The following is a 21108-nucleotide window of genomic DNA, read 5'->3' as shown; positions in this document are numbered from 1 at the left end:
AGCAGCATTTCTATAGAAACAAAAAAAAAACTAAATTACTTTTTATTCTTTATGCAACTACGTATCCAAAAAAACTATGCTCAGGATTATCATAGTGCAATGAAAGTTGCACTTTTCATTGGACAGCAGAGCAGGAGTTCGGATGACTTGATGTGACAGGCAATGCTTCCATTTGTGTTTGCTTTTCAGAATGCCTAAGAAGGTTGCCACAATAGTAGCTTAATTTGACAGGAATACTGTAGTGTTAGTCATTGTAGTTATTGTCAGATATGTCACTTTCATCATAATCCACATCTACCAGCCTTGACGTCAAGTTCAGCCTCCTTGTCCATGCTCTCAAGGTCATTATCGATGTTATCAGTTCTGTCCTCTGATCTTTCCACTGCCTCTTTCTTTGCCTGAAAAAGTAAAAATCAGTAAACATGTTGTTAATAAATGCTCACAATTTGTTGAAGTGATAAAGATCTTTTAAAAAAATCTAAATAATTATTTACCCTTTTTGGTGCATGTCACTCCATGATGGTATCATCTATGTCATCAACCTTTATATTTTTCATCTTCCACAAGAAGGCTTCTGTGGACAGGAAGATGTATCGTACATTATAATGTGAAGTTGTCTTTATCAAAATTGACCAGAAATGTACAGATATTTTTTTCATGCATTTTAAAACAATGCTTTTCACAAAACCTACTCTTCATAATGCCCTAAAGGGCAAGTGACTACAATGCTTCTTTCCCTTCCAGCTCTTCAGGCTCACTTGCTCGCCAACAGTTTTCAGCATCTCCCGTGCATTTGCACTTAGTTGCTCTCAGGAAGATGCACCAAGAGTGATCTGTGACAAAATAAAAATATCTTCAGATTGACCTTAGTCCTCATATTTTACTTAATCTTTTTAAACAAGAAATGGCTGCTAAATCTAAATATGATTGTGTGTTGTGCTGGTTGTTGTTGGGATGTACTGCAGTCATGTGAAAATAACAGAAGTGTGTTTAAAAAGTGAATAAAGTTCAAAATCCTTATAATAAGTTTTATTTCCCATACATGCAAATGCATTGGGAACACTGCACATTCGATTCCAAATCAAAACATGAAAAAAATAGCAAATTTATTATTACTTTCCAGAAAGTGAAGAAAAATGAATATTAGGCTGTTTAAAAAAATAGTAGTGTCTGTATTTTTCTTTTTGTGGCCATTATTACAGCATTACAGGTGGCCCTTTTTTTAAAGGATGAAATCAGCAAATGTACATGCTGGTTGTAGTGCATTTCTCTCTGAAAATCTGAATAAAGTGGGTTGTTCCAGATATTGCTCAGAAGAACAGCATACTTTGATTAAAAAGTTGACAGGACAGGGGAAAACATATAAAGGAGTCAATAGCATGAGCACTTAATAATAAAATTAACACATTGTTCAATAGAAAAATTACTCATGCTTCAGTTCAGTTACTATTTATATCCATCATTTGGGTTAACGTTGGGCCCTGTAATTAACCAACAGAATTTTCATATATTTGTAGGTAGTTTCAAAGATGAACACTTGCCATTTGCTACAACTCTGTTTGTGACAAAGCACCTGTTAAAACTAACAGTGTGCCAAGCATAGAATTTGAGGCAGTAACTAAGAAGTAATCATCCCTACCTGAAACACAGATTAAAATAGCATCTAATAACAGACATTTAGCATGTAAGGGCATGTTTTTTTCCAATTTACAATTCATGCATGTTTTTGTATAAGTGTTATATTGTATCCTGTGACCTTTTGATGTCAATTTCAATTGCAATTTCAGGAGAACTTATATAATAATAATAATAATAATAATAATAATAATAATAATAAACAGCTGTTTGTGCAAAAAAGTTGACTTTTTTTTGGGGGGGGGGGAGTCTCACCCAGGGAGTGATTCAGTGTAGAGCCGCCATTGAAAGAAGTGCAGAAGATGATAGGTTGCTCAGCTAAAATGATCTCAAATGCTATAAAATGGCAACAAAACCAGAAGCACATGGAAGAAAACAGAAAACCACCATTCAAATGCATCAAATAGCCAGAATGGCAAAGACTCAGCCTATGATCAGCTCCAGGGTAATCAAAATAGGTGTAAAGTTGCCTGTGAGTTCTGTAACAAACATCTCTAGTGTAGATACATACATATATACACATACCTACATACACACATACCTACATACATATGCAATACGTGTGATTTTATACGACATATTTACAAGATAGAAAAACAAAGTGCACACAACTAAACAATGATCAACAAACACCCTAACCCTCAACACCCTTCCTCCTCCTTATACCTAGAAAAAACCATGTACCTATACCGCTGCTTAAACTGGTTCATGCTTGGACATTGCTTGAGCTCCACCCTCAATCTGTTCCACATCCTCACTCCACAAACAGAAATACAAAAACCTTTTAATGTTGTAAGTGCCCACTGTTTTAAGTTAAAGTCCCCCCTCAGATTCAGTTAAAGCTCCACACAGCCGTGTGCATAGTATCCCACTTCATAATCACACTGTTCAACAGGTTATTTTGGGATGGACTTCAACTGTGTGGACACAGAGACCAGGGCAGCACACAAGAGGCCTATAGGCAGGAGACCCCACAGATTACCGAAAACAGGACCATAAACAGGTGCCGAAAGCAGCGGGCATGAAATACTAGCAGGAGGACAGTCATAATGGAAAACCCGGTGCACAGGCATAGCAGGGAACCGACTCAGGGCAAGATCCGGAGGACGACCATGAGGCTTCTCAAAGTGTTTAAACATATCAGTGACCGGACTCTGGGGGGCACGGGACACAGAGGCGGAGTTAGAAGGACACAAAGGAACAGATCTAGGGACTAGACGTCTGGAACCACATAAAATAAAATAAAAAACGTTTAAAGGGGAAATAAAGCAAGCGGCAAAACCACAGGAACAAACAAAACAATGAAATCCAGACTGTCCCAACCATCCACTGAGAGGGAAAACCGTAGCTAGACTCCAAACCCCTACACTGAGTACCAATCCGAGAGATTAAGGACCAGGAGTTCAATGAATTCAAATAGGGCTTCAACCATTGAACCAAAGTACCAATATGAGCAGCCAAAAGGAGGTTAAACAAGGCACGCAGATACATGACCAAAAACTCTACTGTGTTTTGTATCCAGTTGCAGGATGTAGTATATAGCCAGGGAACAGAAATCTCAACAGAGAACATGCCAATTTTGTAGATTTCTTTCTTCAAATCATTCACACTGATTGTTCCTGATAGCTCAGAAAGGGGATCCAGACTGAAAAAATAATTTGGGAATCCATTAATGTACACAGCTGCATGAGAGGAGTTACAGCTCCCAAAATGCCGAATGTCTGGGAAGGAACTGAACACAGAAAAGAATTTGCAGAGCTGGAGCACACACAGTGCAGTCAATAATTGAAAAAGAAGCTTGCATGAAGCACGTTTCAGAATGTGAAAGAAGTTTAGCATTTCGTAAACATTTACAAGAAACCTTCTCTGGCTCAGAAGTATTGCTTTAAACATATTTCCCACAGATTCATAAGAAAACTGTTTTAGGTTCAGACAAGGCAGCTTTAACACTTCTGAGAGCTTCACAGGCATGTGAACCGATCAAAATTAACCACAGGAAAAACGAAAAACAACTGACCATCCTGCAGTTTCTGTTTTTGGAGGATGTCTCCAGGACAGATGCTGGTGCAGCTTGTAGATGCCCTGGAACGGATGAACTGTCTGTGTGCGGGTGGACTCCCCCCTCTGGAGCCACCGCTGGTCGAGTCACTCGGTGTGGAGAGACTCCTTCAGCAGCCAGCGAGAATGGAGCACAGTGAAGTTTCGACGACAGTAGATGAGGGTGAGACGGCAGATTGGCATGACGTCACCAGTGAGGTGGTCGCGATGCACACGGAAGCAGAGTCTGAGTGGGCTGTAGGTGACAATGAAGCTGGACCGACTGTGGTAGCATTGATCAGTGGATGTGACGATACTACGCGCTGAGACGTCACCGACTTCGGGCGGCAGGCCGCACGCCGAGACGAGACCAACTTCGGGCGGCGGGCCGCGCGCCATGACTGTTTCCTCATCGGGCTGCGAGCCGCGTGCCATGACTGTTTCCTCTCGAGCGGCGGGCCGCGCGCCATGACTATTTCCTCTTCGAGCGGCGGGCCGCGTGCCATGACTGTTTCCTCTTCGAGCGGCGGGCCGCGCTCCATGACTGTTTCCACTTCAAGCGGGGGCCGCACACCATGACTGTTTCCTCTTCAAGCGGCGGGCCGCGCGCCATGACTGTTTCCCTTCGAGCGGCGGGCCATGCGCCGCGACCGAGGCTGGACACACAGAAGACATGGGCGACTTAACTTGCTCACGGGACACGGGCTCTTCCGAGCTCCATGATGACAGGACTTCTCCCGATGGCTCGATTTGCGACCTCAGTGGCCAGTGTTCAGCTGAACTTGGAGGACGGTCGCAAAGAGGGTTCGGGCAATGCTGGAGCTGAAGTGATCGCTGTGGCTGGAGCTCGTGATTCTGGCTGTGGCGTTCAGATCCTTCGAGGCGCGGGGACTGGCGCTACATGGAGCGGCCGCGCTGTGGAACCAGCGTCAGGGATGCACAGTTCACCAGGAACATGCCGCGGACGCAGTAGTTATCTTCATCCGGGGAAACGGGGCTACAACTGTCACACGGGAAGCACCGCGACCCGTGCCACAGAGCTCCGCCGTGCGCGTGCACCCATTACAGACACACTCTTGCAGCTCCCGTTCAAACCTCTTATCCGGTCGAAGTGCGACACGAGGCCGTCGCCAGTCACACTCCACCACGACCTCGGATAAGGCACACACAGGAACACGGCTGCATGAGCGCTCAAATCAGTATTCAGTAATGGGTTCTCCAATGCGCACCATCCGGGCGGAGAGCACCCGCAACTGATCCGGATAACTTCTGAACGTCTGCTGCCGCCTTCCCGGCGCGTTACCGTCTCTGCTACCGCTGGGTCCGTGATGTTTGGCCAGAGACTACTGTTATGTGTCGGACGCAGCCCGGAGAACCGACCAGCGTTTGAAGGACCCAGTAAAAATAAGCAGAGCACGGTACAAAGGATAACAGAGTTTAATGAACATAACAGTGCTGTGAAAAATATAAAAGTGCGCGGTCTGGCGTGGTGGACTGCGGTGCGCTCCCAGCAGCGCTAACGGTCCGGAGCCAGAACTGGTTCGGACCCAAGGACCCCGCCGACACCCCCCAGGTGGCCGCGAAACCGAGTCTGTGAAAGAAGGAATCATTATGTGAGTCCACACTCAACACACAGAGAGAACGCTCAAAGGTGTACAAACAGCAAACACTTCCTGGCTTAATTACTAATCAGCTTCCCACCCTGCAGGCATGGAACATCCAGTTCACAAAACTCCACAGCAGTGGAAGCTGATTAAACGACTACATACAGCTCAATATAATAAAGGTGAGGGACACCATATTTACTGACTGTATAAATGTTAGTCACAAAATCTAACGTACCTCAGGAAGTGTGCTGACGAGCGTGAGACCTCACCCCCTCCTCTTTTACAGACCATGCATCAAACCTGGACGTTCTCTGCATCCACTGATGATGAGATGGCTCTCGAGACGACGATCTCACCCGTCTGGTCACAAGGTCGAGTCTCTGGCAAATACACACTGTGTACTCCAGTCTTAAATGCCACCATGTTCCAATCCATGTAGATGCACCACAGCTGTGAGTCCTGACGAGCCGCAGGTGATCAGGGTGAGGTCCTGATAAACTCAGCTACACAGCCACTCAGTCCCAAATGCAAGCCACCTGGAAGGAAAAACAAACGACAGAAACAAAAAGGCAGCCAGGCCCCCCAGCCATACAACACTCATAGCCCAGGTAGAGTTTGTAATGTTTTACCATCTCCTTGGTGTAGATAACTCGTTCCAGGATGGTTATGATTTCTTTGTTTGAAGTGGGTTCAGGATAGTCTTCTTCCCCTTCAGGCTATTGCCTTCCAGTGACAAGGGTTTTGTCAGTGCAGATTTCAGCAGCATTGGCATATTCATCTATGGTGGCCCAGGTCTGTACAAGCTCCTTCATAGATGAACATTGCCAGTCCTGCATCACAGCTAGACATTGCAAAAGGTGAATGTCTGCAGGTCTTCCTGGGTGAAGCCCATGAAGTCGGCATCATCTTCATCATCATCTGCAGGCTGACTAGTGGATGGCTGGCTGCTCATGGATGGTTGGGGATGAGCTGGTCAATGGAACTGCATCTTCACTGCTTAAGGGATCTCCAAGGGCCTTGGTCCAGCATTTCTTCATGGAGTCCTTGTGAATGGACTTCCAGACAGGGCAGTTATCTGGAGTAGAAAGGCCTTCTCTTCCACTCCATGGTTGTGTAGGCACTCTTTCAACCATGGTACAAATGTCTTCATAAGCCATTCCTGGAAGATGATGGCCATCATCCACACATTGTGGGAGTTATAAAGCAGGAGAAGAGTGTCCATGTTCACATGATGGAAGCATCTAGGAGACCAACATTTTCCAATCATCAGTGGGACCAGCTTATGGTCTCCTTCCCAGTTTTTGCAGAGCAACAGGGTCACTTGTTCCTTAGACTGCTTGAAGTCAGGGGATGCACCTGGGCCTTGTTTTGCAGCAAGGGTAGTCATAGGCAGCACATTGTAATAAAGATCCATTTCAGTATTGTAAATCTGCAATGCTGAGAGGTTCTCTTAATTTAATTTAATTTAATTGATTTGATTTATATTGTTCCAAATCACAGCAAAGCTGTATCAAGGCTCTAAACACTGTCAGGTTTCGGCCCCAAGGTGGGGTCCCTTCTTTATTTCCCCTTTCCACAGTATGATTTTCTAGACATTAGTTTTGTTCTGAGTTCATCATTTATTTGTGTTCTGTATTCTGTAGTCTCTGGTTTTGTTTTCTGTTTATTTTGTCTTTTCTGTTTTTCATATTTTAGTCATGTGGTTTATTCAGTCGTGGTTTCTGTCCAGTTATTGTTATTTCCATTATGTTATGCTTTTGTTTCTGGTTTTCTCTGCTGCTTCTTATAATGTAGTCTTTAGTTGTTTCAGTCCTCTTTGTTCGTTCACTTCATATGGTTATCTTATGTTTTGTTTTCTGTTCTACAGTTAAGCTGTTTATCTATTGATTACTTTGTTATGTGTATTATCTTTGAGACTTTCTGCCATGTGTAATGTTTAGCATGTTATCTTTATAGTCATTGCTTTTGGTCATCGTTTGTATTTCTTTCATGTATACTCTCGCATTGTCTGTCTCTTCTTGTCTGTGTTTTTCCCTCTATGTTCACTTACACTCGTCCACATGCTTGTTTCATCTTTGTCTCTTTTTCCCCCATATGTTCACTTACACTCTTGCACTTGCCTGTTTCATGTTTGTCACAGTCTGCCTGGATCACTCCCTCACTCTCTTGCATCTATTCCCTCCTCTCGGATTCACCTGACCACGCCTTCCTTCTACAACATCTTCCACACATGCACCTTATTAACCTAATTACCCCACCTGTGTATTTAAGTCCTTCACTTTCTCACTCCCCTGCCAGTTCATTGTGATCCTTGTATCCACGTTCCAGCTCTTTCTGGTTTTTAGTATTGTCGTTGCGTACGACCTTGCTTTGTTTATCAGACCTTGTTTTGCCTCAGCCTATGATACAGTATCTCTCCGTGCCTTTGAACCCAGCCTGTCACGACCACGTTTTTGCCTCTATCTGTACCTCTGCTTCGCTGCCTGCCTTCCCATGTACCGCACCCCTGCTTGTGAAAATGATAAAGATAATTTTTACTCATAACACTTTTTCCTCAAGTCTGCATTTTGTGCCCCCCCACATTTTGTGCCATGCATCCTCGCGTCCTGACACACACAAGCATGGTCTAACAGTAATAAGGAAAAACTCACTCTGATGATTTGAGGAAGAAACTCAAGCAGACCAGACTCCAAGGGGTGACCCTCTGCTTGGGCCATGCTACCACACACTTGACAATACCATTATACAGGAAATTTTGGGAGTGCATGCTGGTGTGCAGGAGGGGAGGCTTGTTGGAGTATAGGATGGGAGGTCAAATAAATTGTCAGCATTAAGCAACAAGAAAAAACTGAAGAAACACTAAGGTGATTGCCAGCCACAAACCCTAAGCTTTCACTAAAAGACCCAGACTTTAGATAAAGTTGATGGCCGCATCCCACTCTGTTTACTAATAAAATGAATTTAAAAGGGTAGGAAGCATAGTACCATTACTATGCCAGCATGCTCACCAAACAAAAGGGAAATAAGCACATTTTAAGTTGGACTTGAAAGGTGTATGATAAGAGAAAGCTCTGTGATCCACAGGCTTTTTTAGCAGTCCTCATAATATTTATGTCGAGGTCAAAGGACAATGGAGGATCAAAATTACCCCAAGGTTCCTCACTTTATCAGTGTGATGTATGTCACACTAGCCTAAGCTAAGTGTAAGTGGGTCAATTTGATGCCAATGTCTCACTGGACCAAGAATCATCATTTCAGTGTTGTCAGAGTTTAAAAGTAGGAAATTGCTAGACATTCAGCTTTTCACTGATGCAAGGCAATCCTCTAAGGATTTTATGTGGATGAGATTACCAGCAGTTATCGGCATGTATTACTCTGACTATCATCGTTTCTGTGTAGGGTCTCAGTTGTCCAGGTGGTTTCCATAGTAGAGAAGCTTGAATCTTCGACTGGACTGGGTGTTTGACGCGAGGACCAAGCAAGCGAGCCAGAATTTGAGCTGAGGAAGCTTCTGCGATTTGAAGCGAAACATCCTCGCGTCAAGCAACCCAGTCCAGTCGAAGATTCAAGCTTCTCTACTCTGACTATCATCAGCATAGCAATGAATGCTAATGGTAATGGACATTTATATCACATTTTTCCATCTGCATCATACGCTCAAGCACTTTACAGTAATGCCTCACATTCACCCCAATGTCTAGGTGCTGCCATACAAGGTGCTCACTACATAACAGGAGCAACTTGAGGATTAAGGACCTTGCCAAGGGCCCTATGATTTTCCGGTCAGCCTGGGATTTGAACCAAGGATCCTCTGGTCTCAAGCCAGCGCTTAACTACAAGGACCATCACCAATATGTGCCCAAGGGGTGCTATATAAAGGGAGTAAAGCAGGCATCCTAAGACAGACCCCTGTGGAACCCCAAATTCCATGTCACTAAAGTTAGAGGTTGTGTGTTGTACAAAACACAGTGAGAACAACTGGTCACATATGATGTCAACCATGCAAGGGCATTTGTTGGGGTTTGCCTCTGGTTCTGTCTGGTCTGTCCTGGTTCCTGCTCTGTTTGTCTTTCCAGGTGAAGCTGAGGTGAAGTTACTGTGGCAGTTTTCTGTTCAGACGGTGCTTCGTCTGTTGGTGATGCCATGGCTCTTGCCCTGCTGTCAAGACAGCACATGGGAGCTGTCAGAGCGGCGTCTTCACATCAGGGATCCACCCATCCTGTCAAGACAGCACATGGGTTCTGTCAGAGCGGCATCTCAGAGTGATTTGTCATTTCTGCAGAGGAGCGTGTTAACAGATGATTGCCATCTCACCTCGTCAGCACCAGTATTAAACCTTCCAGTGATTTGGGACCAGAATCTCCGGGGTATTTTCCAGGTTGATACCAGGTTGTCTCCGGGTTTCCACCGGGTTCCAGTTGTGCTCCAACAATGCACCCAGCCGGTAACCTGGTCTTTTAATGTTTGTCTGTTTAGATCTTGGTTTGGTGTCTCTTGTCAGTTATGGATCAAATGTACCCTGTTGTGTGTTTTTCCCATTGTGAGCTCCATGCCCATGAATGTCAACTGTTGTGTTTTCCGCAGTGAGCCTCGTGCTCAGTACGTAACTGCTGTGATTTTCCCACTGTGAGCTACCGCGCTCCAGAACATAATTTATTGTGTTTTTCCCGCTGTCTATTCGAGGCTTAGAATGCAACCTGTCGAGTTTAGCCCCCATGCTCAGAAAATAAACTGTTGAGTTGAGCTTCCAAGCTCAGGGGCTGTCTTTTCCTGTTACAAGCTTCCAGGCTTAATTTGCTATATTTTATTTCCTCTGTGGGTTTTCTGGTCAGACATAACCGGTCTGTATACTTTGTGAACTTTTAGGTTCGTAATGTTAAAGTTATCAGTCGTGTTTTTCCTGCTGTGTGAGCTCCAGCTCTTGATATTACTTCAGTTATTTAACACTAGAACTACCAGCCTTTCACACTAGTCCTTTTTCTCCCGAAGGGTGCCAAATGGCACTGCTGGGGTAATTTACAAATCATTAGGCCGCCTTTTCTTATGTGAATGCAGCCATTAGATCGGAATGTGCCAGTACCTGAGTCACCAGCAGTTGAGCCGATAGTGCTGATTCTTATACTTTGCCTTCAAATGATCATTTGTTGCTTTCTGTTCCATTTGCCTGCACAGAACTGGGGAAAAAGGGCTTTTGTTTACTCGGGCTCTGTCTACATGGATCATGTTGCAAAAAGACTGGAAATTAACTGAACTTATTTCATTGAGCACGTTTACGTCCACGTTTAAGACTGAGAGCACTTGAGATGACCTCTTTAAATTGTAACTTTTTTTGTTCATCTTTTTTATTTTAATTGTGTGAATTTAATTCGAATTGTAGTGTAACTTTTTCTGCCTCTTGACCAGGACTCCCTTGCAAAAGAAATTTTTAATCTCAGTGAGACTTTCCTGGTTAAATAAATGTTAATAATAATAATAATAATAATAATTTACTTTGATGTCCACGAATGTATGAAGTTGACTGCTTTTTAATATATACAAGTCCATCTCACAAAATTAGAATATTGTGAAAAAGTTCAATACTTTTTCTCAGATATTTTAGAACATGACATATAAACATTACATATAAACTAAAATGTTTCTGTAAGGGTTGTGAGTGGGACCCCAAAGCAGGAACAAGGTTGGTGGTGAAAAAACAGCAAAAAACAAAACAAAAAAAAACACCGGTTTATTGTGCAAAACAACACACCGGAAATAAAAAAGGATCCAAAAAACAGTCAACAAAAGCACAAACAAAGCATAATGGCAGGCTGATCAAGGTCAAGATCAGCGCAGGTCAGCTGACCCGCCGATGAGGGATGAGCGAGTACACCACTAACTGTATCTGTATCTGTATCTATTCAACCATCTAAATGATCTGTATCTGTACTCGGAGTGGGCAGGGCCTAAACTGGAAGTGAGCGTGGTTTGGCCAGAAATGGGCGGGGCTAAATCATTACATTATTTTAACCCTGAAATTGATATGGATTGATCAGAAGTTGCCATATTTATTGTTTATTTGAAAAACTATTTACAGAACAGCCTCAAATTGAGATTCAAATCAATGATTTTGATCACAAAAGTAAGAAAGGAAGGAAGACACAAGGCACATCGATCTGGCGAAGAACAAAGTCAAAGTGTGATGCTTATAAAGCACCCAGGTGATTAAGAATAGGTGTGCAGAGAAGCTCCCAGAACCGGGGAGTGGCCAGACAGAAAGAGACACCCACCACCAAGAGCCAAGAGAGGGAGACAAGAAGAAGTAGGACAGAGAAAACCCAAGCAGAAAGACAGAGCAAGAGACAGACAGAACACAAAAACAACCCAACAATCCAACCGACGGCTTAGGAGCAGAAGAGTGAGAAGCATGAAACTCACCACACAAGACCAGGGTCCAAAATAAACTGGGAGGGAATCCAGGACCACTCCTCGGGGCCATAACCCTCCCAGTCCACCAAGTACTGAAAGCCACGGCCCTGCTGCCTGGAAGCCAGAAGGCACCACATAATGAAGACGGGCCCCATCCACAAACCGGGCAGCGGCGGGGGGATTGGCAGGTGGGCACAAAGGGCTGGAATGGACTGGTTTATATGGCTGACGTGGAAAGTCCGCCATCTTGGAAGGCTGACTTTGGACCTTGGAAGATGAAGACGGACTGGATTAATGACCTTAGCTACAGAGATAGGGCCAACAAACCTGGGAGCCATCTTCCGAGGCACACCACGAAGCAGCAGGTGTTGTGTGGATAGGCAGACCTGTTGTTACGGAATGTAAGAGGGTGTCACTGACTGTATACAATCTGCCGCCACCTTGTAACTTTTGGAGGACTGCAAACAGGGCTCTCAGGTCTGCCAGCACCGCATGATGAGTCACAGAGCAGAAGGTACAGGCGAGCACAGAACTCTGGAGGTGAATAGAGAAGGTTGATGACCAAAAACAACGTGGAACAGAGAAAAACCAGAGGCAGCAGTAGGCAGGCAATTATGTGCTAGTTCAATTCATATATATATATATATATATACGAGGTCTGTGAGAAAAGTATCCGACCTTATTATTTAAAAAAAAAAAACATATGGATTTGAATCACGTGTGATTACATCAGCCAAGCTTGAACCCTCGTGGGCATGCAAGAGTTTTTTTCACGCCTGTCGGTGATGTCATTCACCTGTGAGCACGCCTTGTGGAAGGAGTGGTCCAGCCCCCTCGTCGGAATTCCTTTGTCTGAGAAGTTGCTGAGAGGACTGGCGCTGTGCTTGATCAAAATTTTTTCAAAAACTGTGAGGCACATCCGAGTGGACACCATTCGAGAAATTCAGCTGGTTTTCAGTGAAAATTTTAACGGCTGATGAGAGATTTTGGATTGTTTCTATCGCTGTAAGGACTGCCCATGGAGCGGGACGTCGCGCAGCGCTCTGAGGCGACGTCGTCATCCTGTTTCAAGCTGAAAACCTCCAAATTAAGCCTCTGTTGACCCAGGACATCGTGAGAGAACAGAGAACTTTCCGAAGAGGTCGGAATCAGAATAAATCAGAAGTGCCTGACTCCGTGTATAACTCACAAACTCGCAGCTTAAAGCAGTAACCCGTAAGTTGGAGAGGAAATGGCGTCTCACTAATTTAGAAGATCTTCACTTAAGATCTTCACGTCTGTGCTCTATAAAAAGCCCTCCGTAAAGCTAGGACATCTTACTACTCATCACTAATTGAAGAAAATAAGAACAACCCCAGGTTTCTTTTCAGCACTGTAGCCAGGCTGACAAAGAGTCAGAGCTCTATTGAGCCGAGTATTCCTTTAACTTTAACTAGTAATGACTTCATGACTTTCTTTGCTAATAAAATTTTAACTATTAGAGAAAAAATTACTCATAACCATCCCAAAGACGTATCGTTATCTATGCCGGTATTTGGTTAGACTCTTTCTCTCCGATTGTTCTGTCTGAGTTATTTTCATTAGTTACTTCCTCCTAACCATCAACATGTCTATTAGACCCCATTCCTACTAGGCTGCTCAAGGAAGCCCTACCATTATTTAATGCTTCAATCTTAAATATGATCAATCTATCTTTATTAGTTGGCTATGTACCACAGGCTTTTAAGGTGGCAGTAATTAAACCATTACTTAAAAAGCCATCACTTGACCCAGCTATCTTAGCTAATTATAGGCCAATCTCCAACCTTCCTTTTCTTTCAAAAATTCTTGAAAGGGTAGTTGTAAAACAGCTAACTGATCATCTGCAGAGGAATGGTCTATTTGAAGAGTTTCAGTCAGGTTTTAGAATTCATCATAGTACAGAAACAGCATTAGTGAAGGTTACAAATGATCTTCTTATGGCCTCAGACAGTGGACTCATCTCTGTGCTTGTTCTGTTAGACCTCAGTGCTGCTTTTGATACTGTTGACCATAAAATTTTATTACAGAGATTAGAGCATGCCATACATATTAAAGGCACTGCGCTGCGGTGGTTTGAATAATATTTATCTAATAGATTACACAAAAAAATGACACACGGTCATTTTTGATCAGGTTATGCCATTCAATGTGCATATTAAACAAATATGTAGGACTGCTTTTTTGCATTTGCGCAATATCTCTAAAATTAGAAAGGTCTTGTCTCAGAGTGATGCTGAAAAACTAATTCATGCATTTATTTCCTCTAGGCTGGACTATTGTAATTCATTATTATCAGGTTGTCCTAAAAGTTCCCTGAAAAGCCTTCAGTTAATTCCATATGCTGCAGCTAGAGTGCTAACAGGGACTAGAAGGAGAGAGCATATCTCAACCATATTGGCCTCTCTTCATTGGCTTCCTGTTAATTCTACAATAGAATTTAAAATTCTTCTTCTTACTTATAAGGTTTTGAATAATCAGGTCCCATCTTATCTTAGGGACCTCATAGTACCATATCACCCCAATAGAGTGCTTTGCTCTCAGACTGCAGGCTTACTTGTAGTTCCTAGGGTTTGTAAGAGTAGAATGGGAGGCAGAGCCTTCAGCTTTCAGGCTCCTCTCCTGTGGAACCAGCTCCCAATTCAGATCAGGGAGACAGACACCCTCTCTACTTTTAAGATTAGGCTTAAAACCTTCCTTTTTGCTAAAGCTTATAGTTAGGGCTGGATCAGGTGACCCTGAACCATCCCTTAGTTATGCTGCTATAGACTTAGACTGCTGGGGAGTTCCCATGATGCACTGTTTCTTTCTCTTTTTGCTCTGTATGCACCACTCTGCATTTAATCATTAGTGATTGATCTCTGCTCTCTTCCACAGCATGTCTTTTTCCTGGTTCTCTCCCTCAGCCCCAACCAGTCCCAGCAGAAGACTGCATCTCCCTGAGCCTGGTTCTGCTGGAGGTTTCTTCCTGTTAAAAGGGAGTTTTTCCTTCCCACTGTTGCCAAGTGCTTGCTCACGGGGGTCGTTTTGACCGTTGGGGTTTTTCCATAATTATTGTATGGCCTTGCCTTACAATATAAGGCGCCTTGGGGCAACTGTTTGTTGTGATTTGACACTATATAAATAAAACTGATTTGATTTGATTTGATAATAAAAGTAAGTCCCTTCGGCTGCTCCCTTGTTTGCACTTGGGGTCACCACAGCAAATCCAAGGTGGATCTGCATATTGAATTTGCACAAGTTTTACGCCGGATGCCCTTGTGGCAGGGGTGGGATTTGAACCCGGAACCTTCTGAACTGAAACCAAGCGCATTAACCACTTGGCCACCACCCCTGCTATAATTTTATTACTGGTAAATTTTAGAATTAATTTAGATGGTAAATTTAGAATTAATTTAGATGAGATATTCTCATTATCTCACAGGAATATATCACAATTACCTGGGAACTACTTTTTGCGCAGGAATCCATCAAGCACGTCGGCTCTGCGGGTGCGTACTAACACAGAATACCCAGAAACTGGTTCGAAGTTCGGCTAAAATAAAAGCGTCCACTTTTAGCTTGCCATAAGCTAAGCTAGTGGCGCTCGTGAGAGTGTGGAATAGTCCCTCTGTGACACCAGAACTTTGGGCCACAGTTGCTCTGCCAGATCATGGTTTCTATGCCGGAGGTCGTCCATCAGGTTGTTGAGTTGCAGTGGGGCTGGGCCAATGAGGGACTGGCATGGTCTGCTACAGGTGTAATCCATTGGTTGGGTGTCTATTGTAGTGGTTGCTGGCTTGAATGTCTCCTGTCAGCAGAGACTCAACTCCGTCTACTGAGCCTCTCTCTTTGCGCCACAAGTTGAAAGAATCATTGTCAGTCATTGTCTCAGTTGCTGCAGGCATCAGTCGATTCTGTGTGCACGTGATGAAATGTTCCCATGATCACAAAGCAAAAAATAAATAAATGTTAAAATTACTCGGTTTGCGTCCATGTGGAGCAGAGATGGTGTGCGACACTGTGCGCACACTCGATCCCATGCAACTGCTCCTGCAGACCATTCTGTAAAAAATGGCTGATGCCACTACAGAGTCAAAGAAGGTTATCAAGAGTACCCCCTACACTCCAAAGGACCTGATTCGCCTCAGCAGGTAGAGTTTGCTCTGGCCTTTCTTATAAAGTGCAGTAGTCGTTGTTTGACCAGTCCAGTTTATTGTTTAGGTGAACACCCAGGTAATTCTAATGCCACGTTCACACCAGGCGCGATCAGACGCTACAAATTCACGGGGGTCGCGTGGTGAAGGATGCGCCTCCTTCGCCCGGTGTGTCGCTCTGCTTGGGTGGACTTTCGCTGCGAAAATTCACCCCGGTGCGTCATCAAATAGGAGGAGCTTCCATTCCGCTCGGCGTCAAGTCATCATGATGGACCTTGATCACACGGAGCGAGTTGTTGTGAAAAGCTCCCAATACAGAGAGTATCATTATTTGCTGCAGGAGCTGCGTCTGGATGACAGCCACTTTCAGCGGTCCTTCTGCCTCTGCAGGACCCAGTTTGAGGACCAACTGTCCCATTCACGCGCGCACATGTAAACAATAAAAAACAAGAAACTCCACTGCTTGCTGCAGCTCGCACTTCCCCCAAAAAACTCTGTCATAATTGTGTTTAGAAACAAGTCACCATTTGTTTTATTATTCATCTGTGTAGCTAATTAATAAAATATTCTCCACAGACAATTCGCTCGCGCGCGCACATAAGATTAAAAAAAAAGAAAGAAAGAAAGACAGAAAGAAACTCCGCTGCTTGCTGTGAGGCTGCTCCTCGCTCTTTCTCCAAAAAACTCTGTCATAATTGTCTTTAGAAACCAGTCACCATTTGCTTTATTATACATCTGTGTAGTTAATAAGTAAAATAATCTCCATGGACGATTCCCTCGCGCGCACGTAAAATAAAAATAAAAAGAAACTCCACTCCCCCTGCTGTGGTGCTGCTGCTCGCTCGAAAAGCTCTCTCATAATTGTGAAATAAAGGACAAAAGAGACATAAGTCCTGCTCACAGGCTGCTACCAGAGACAGGACATGTTCAAATCTTCAGTCAAACTCCAGACATCTCCACGTCACTACATATTCAGTCCCTGATTGGTCATCGCGGCGCGAAGAGATGAAAAAGTTCAGATTTTTCAACTTGGGGAGGAGGGCAACTCGACGTGACGTGACGCAATATTGTGCTACAAACGTGCAATACGCTCAAAATCGCTTCACTCGCGTCCATCGCGTCGCGCTGCGCGGTTTGGCGCCAAAACGCGTCATTACATAGGAATTACATGGCAACCTGTGGCTGCAGTCGCTCGTGTTGCACCCAGTGTGAACGCAGCATAAGAGTCTACTATCTCAATATCTGTTCTCTGGATCTTCAATAGTGTCACTGGAGAGCCTGCAATAAGAGCCGATGAAACAATATATAACTTGTGTTTCCCCCTGGTAGAAAAGTGAGGATTTGTCCTTTCATTAAAATAAAGAACTAAATAAATAAATAATAAAATAAATCACACACAGTTTTTGAAATAGCCTGGATATACATACTGGACAAACCCTGCTTCATGTCACACATATTATTCCAGGAATTTGTAACAGTATGGTCAAAATAACAGACACAGCCCTCCAAAACACCTAGTGGCAGCCGCTGAGCTGCAGATGCTGTGAGAGTTGGAGGTGCTTAGCTCAGCAGCTGTCCCTCAAACTGACTACATCCTTTGTCTTAAAATGTCTTCATAATAAATTTGCACAAATTGATACAAATCAATATCTTGGCTTAATCTTGCAGAGAAGTGGATGATATTTTTTGCCAATTACCAATGCAGATCTGGCTGTATTCGCTGTGGCGACCCCGAACAAAACTGGAAGCAACCGAATGAACAACAACATCATATTTTAAGTAAAGTAAGTGTTTATATTAAGGCATTTGAACTGTTCAAGTCATGCTTGAACTAGATTTTGTTTATAGCGGCATTTCTTCGTACCTCATCATGCAATTGTGAGACTTTCAGAATTTTTAATAGGAAATCTGAGCCAAACTTAACTGTAAATGATCTATAAAATGTGGTATTGCACAATGCGACCCCTGTAAACTTTGTAAATTGAATGCAAGTATAGAATGTTTTTTCTTTCTGAGGCAAACAGATACTCAAAATGCTTTACAATGTTACATCACATTCACCCATTCACTCACACACCAACATCATACTGCTGAGCTGCACTACAAAAATAATAATGTGTTCTTTCCTTCAAAAAGTAGAAAAATAAAGCACAGCTATGTTTTTAAAAAGCAGTCTCCCTCACCAAAAATACAGTCTGTCCAATCTTCTGTCAGTGAGCTTTAATCTCATTCTATTGTCTTGTTGTCAGGGTGATGTGATGGAAGTTTCATCCCATCATTCTTTTTACACTGCAGAGTCTGCACACATCAAACTTGGAGTCTTACTAAAGTTAAATAAATTAATACCTTGTGGCTTGCAGTGAATTTCTATGACTGCTGAAATCTCAGTGCGTGCCAGTATTACAGGGGTACTTTGAATTACAACCTTTTGATCCTGCAGTGTCCTGGGACATACACTGACAGACGTCATGGTGCATTCGCAGTTAAATTGGATTCATTCTTAGGACAACATTTCTCCAGGGTGCCACACATAATCAAAAGTCAGCACTTTCCAAAATAAGCATGTTAAGATGACACATTGCTGTAAAGGTGACAGGAACACAGATGAGCTTCCCTGAGATGGTGTCCGACAAACTGTGCAAAAAGTCTTTGGTTGTACAAATCACCTGTGTCACTGGTTTCAGGTGATCTGTCAGCAGGATGTGGTGGTCCTGTGCTAGTGTGGTTACACATGGTCTGTGGTTGTGAGGCCAGGGAGATATACTGTGACATTCTCTCTCAGAAATGATATTAGATGGGGCTTTTGGTTGTGAAATGAACATTCAATTCAGAGGCAACAGTTCTGGTGGACATTCTTGCAGTCAACATGCCAATTGTACACTTTGTGGCATTGTGTTGTGTGATAAAACTACACATTTATTGTGAGCTTTTATTGTAACTTGTGCAGTGACCATGCTTATGATGTTGTTATTGTTCTGCACACTTAAGGGCAGGTATGGTTATTAGTGTCATATTAATAGTTGTCATTGGTCACTACTAATATTAAATAAATGTATTAATTAAAAAATGATTTCATAAATTGTATACATTTATAAAATTAATGAATCCATGTGTGTGTATGAGTGCACGTGTGTGTGTGTGTGTGTGTGTGTGTGTGTGTGTGTGTGTGTGTGTGTGTGTGTGTGTGTGTGTGTGTGTGTGTGTGTGTGTGTGTTGGATGCAACAGTCCACATTATATATTGTGTACACACAAAATGGACAAATGCTTGGCACTGGCGGATGGATTAGGTGCACTCTTTCTTTGCATGGCTGGCCTGTGTTGCCCATGGCTACTGCTTTTCTTCAGATGGGGTAGGGAACTGGTTCTGTGCCTGAGCGGTCGGTGACTCATACTCAGGTGATATACAGTTTACATAACCTGCCAGAATTCTTGTTTTTTTTTTACTCATGGTTTGTGGTTGTGTGAAGCCAATTGTCAAACATCTGTGTTTACTCTTTTATATCACTAACTAACCAAATGACCTGATCAATAGTTTACATACCCTGGTGATATTGGCCTGATAACATGCACACAAGTTGACATAAACGGGTTTGAATGGGCACAAAAGGTAACCATCCTCAACTTTTATCTGTTGGCTTGTAATCAGTGTGTGTGTGTATAAAAGGTCAGTGAGTTTCTGGGCTCCTGACAGACCCTTGCATCTTTCATCCAGTGCTGTACTGATGTTTCTGGTTGCTGAGTCATAGGGAAAGCAAAAGAATTGACAAAGAAAAGGTAATTGAACTGTATAAGAGAGGAAAGGGATATAAAACGATATCCAAGGGACTGAGAATGCCAATCAACAGTGTTCAAACTGCAATTAAGCAGTGGAAAATCATTATTTTCCCCATGAGATCCACTCTCCTCTCCTCTCGGGAATGACCACTATATGATCCTCTGTTGATACGGTCCTCTGCTGGCTGGGCTCTGGGATCTACTCGAATCACTCCTTGATGTGCCTGAACTGCCATATCTCTATGACACAGCACGATGTCCAGCTGCACTTGGGGTGTGTGCATGTTTTGATTTGATTTGGTTTAGTTGGCAATAACATACATGCACACAAATAAACACTACAATATGTATATAAAATTGCTGAGGATAACAAAACAATGCATTAAAGTTATTTCGATTGTGGTCCCCCCACCCCCCAAAACAAATCTGGATCACACATGTAGTCAAACTCCCCCACCAGGGGACAGGACTTGTCCAGCCCACTACCCCTGCCTGCACACTAGGTTGTAACTGGCCCAGCAGCAGAGCCAGTTGGCCGGAGGCTGCTGGACTCACTTGGCCATGATCGCACCACTTCCAGAAACACTGTTCCCCTCCAATCATGTAAAAGGATGAGTGTGTCGTCAACCCCTCACAAGTTCTCTCACACTTTCTGACTCATGGAAACTAAATTCAGAAGGGTTCAAGATGCCCATGATAATGCTATGACTCTTTAGACAGAAAATGTGTCACATTTTTTTTTTTGACCTGTTCAAAATTCAACCTACATGAGAATGACACCCTGTGACTCATGCGAGGAGAATGCAAATCCCCGCGGAAGTATCGAGAAATTTCACAACTTCCCTCGTGAATGCCATTTGCACTCTGTCGAATGAGCTCGTCAGCTTGTGGAGGAGCAGGGAGACAGAAAATGTGGTTGTTCATTGATAGCAAAATGTCCTTGAGACAAGGTCTCTTCAGAGCTGCTGGGATGACTTTCAAACAAGTGGTTACTTGGAGAGACAAAGACTAGATTATCACTTACATTTGGTAAGAACATCATCTTCAAAATTTGGCCATGGCGTGCATTTCTCTGGGTCATGATCATGATCCTCATAACTGTGATCCTCAGTTATGAGGATCACAGAGGCTGGAGAAGGACAAGGGGATGCCCACATTTCACCTGGCTGTAGCATTTCAGCCCATTCTCATGTTTTTTTTTTTTTTGTTTTTTTTCATGTTCGGGTCACAAAATGAGTCAAATTTTCGTGACTGGATTTTTTTTTAACTCACTATTACTAACCCTACTCCTACACCCAACCCTAACCTTAACCATAACCTAACCCTACTCCTTCCCCAACCCTAACCATAACCACCCCGACTCCCCCGCTTCACTTTTAATTTTATGCAGCCATCACGGAATGAATTAGAATGAATTTGTGCTGCCATGATGAAAATGAGGCGCTTTTCGTGACAATATCATGAACCAATAGATTAATGTATATTTCATGCTGCT

The sequence above is a fragment of the Thalassophryne amazonica genome, chromosome 4, assembly GCF_902500255.1.
Source record: "Thalassophryne amazonica chromosome 4, fThaAma1.1, whole genome shotgun sequence".
Taxonomy (NCBI): Eukaryota; Metazoa; Chordata; class Actinopteri; order Batrachoidiformes; family Batrachoididae; genus Thalassophryne; species Thalassophryne amazonica.
The sequence above is the reverse complement of the archived record's forward strand: the minus strand, read 5'-3'. Positions refer to the sequence as shown.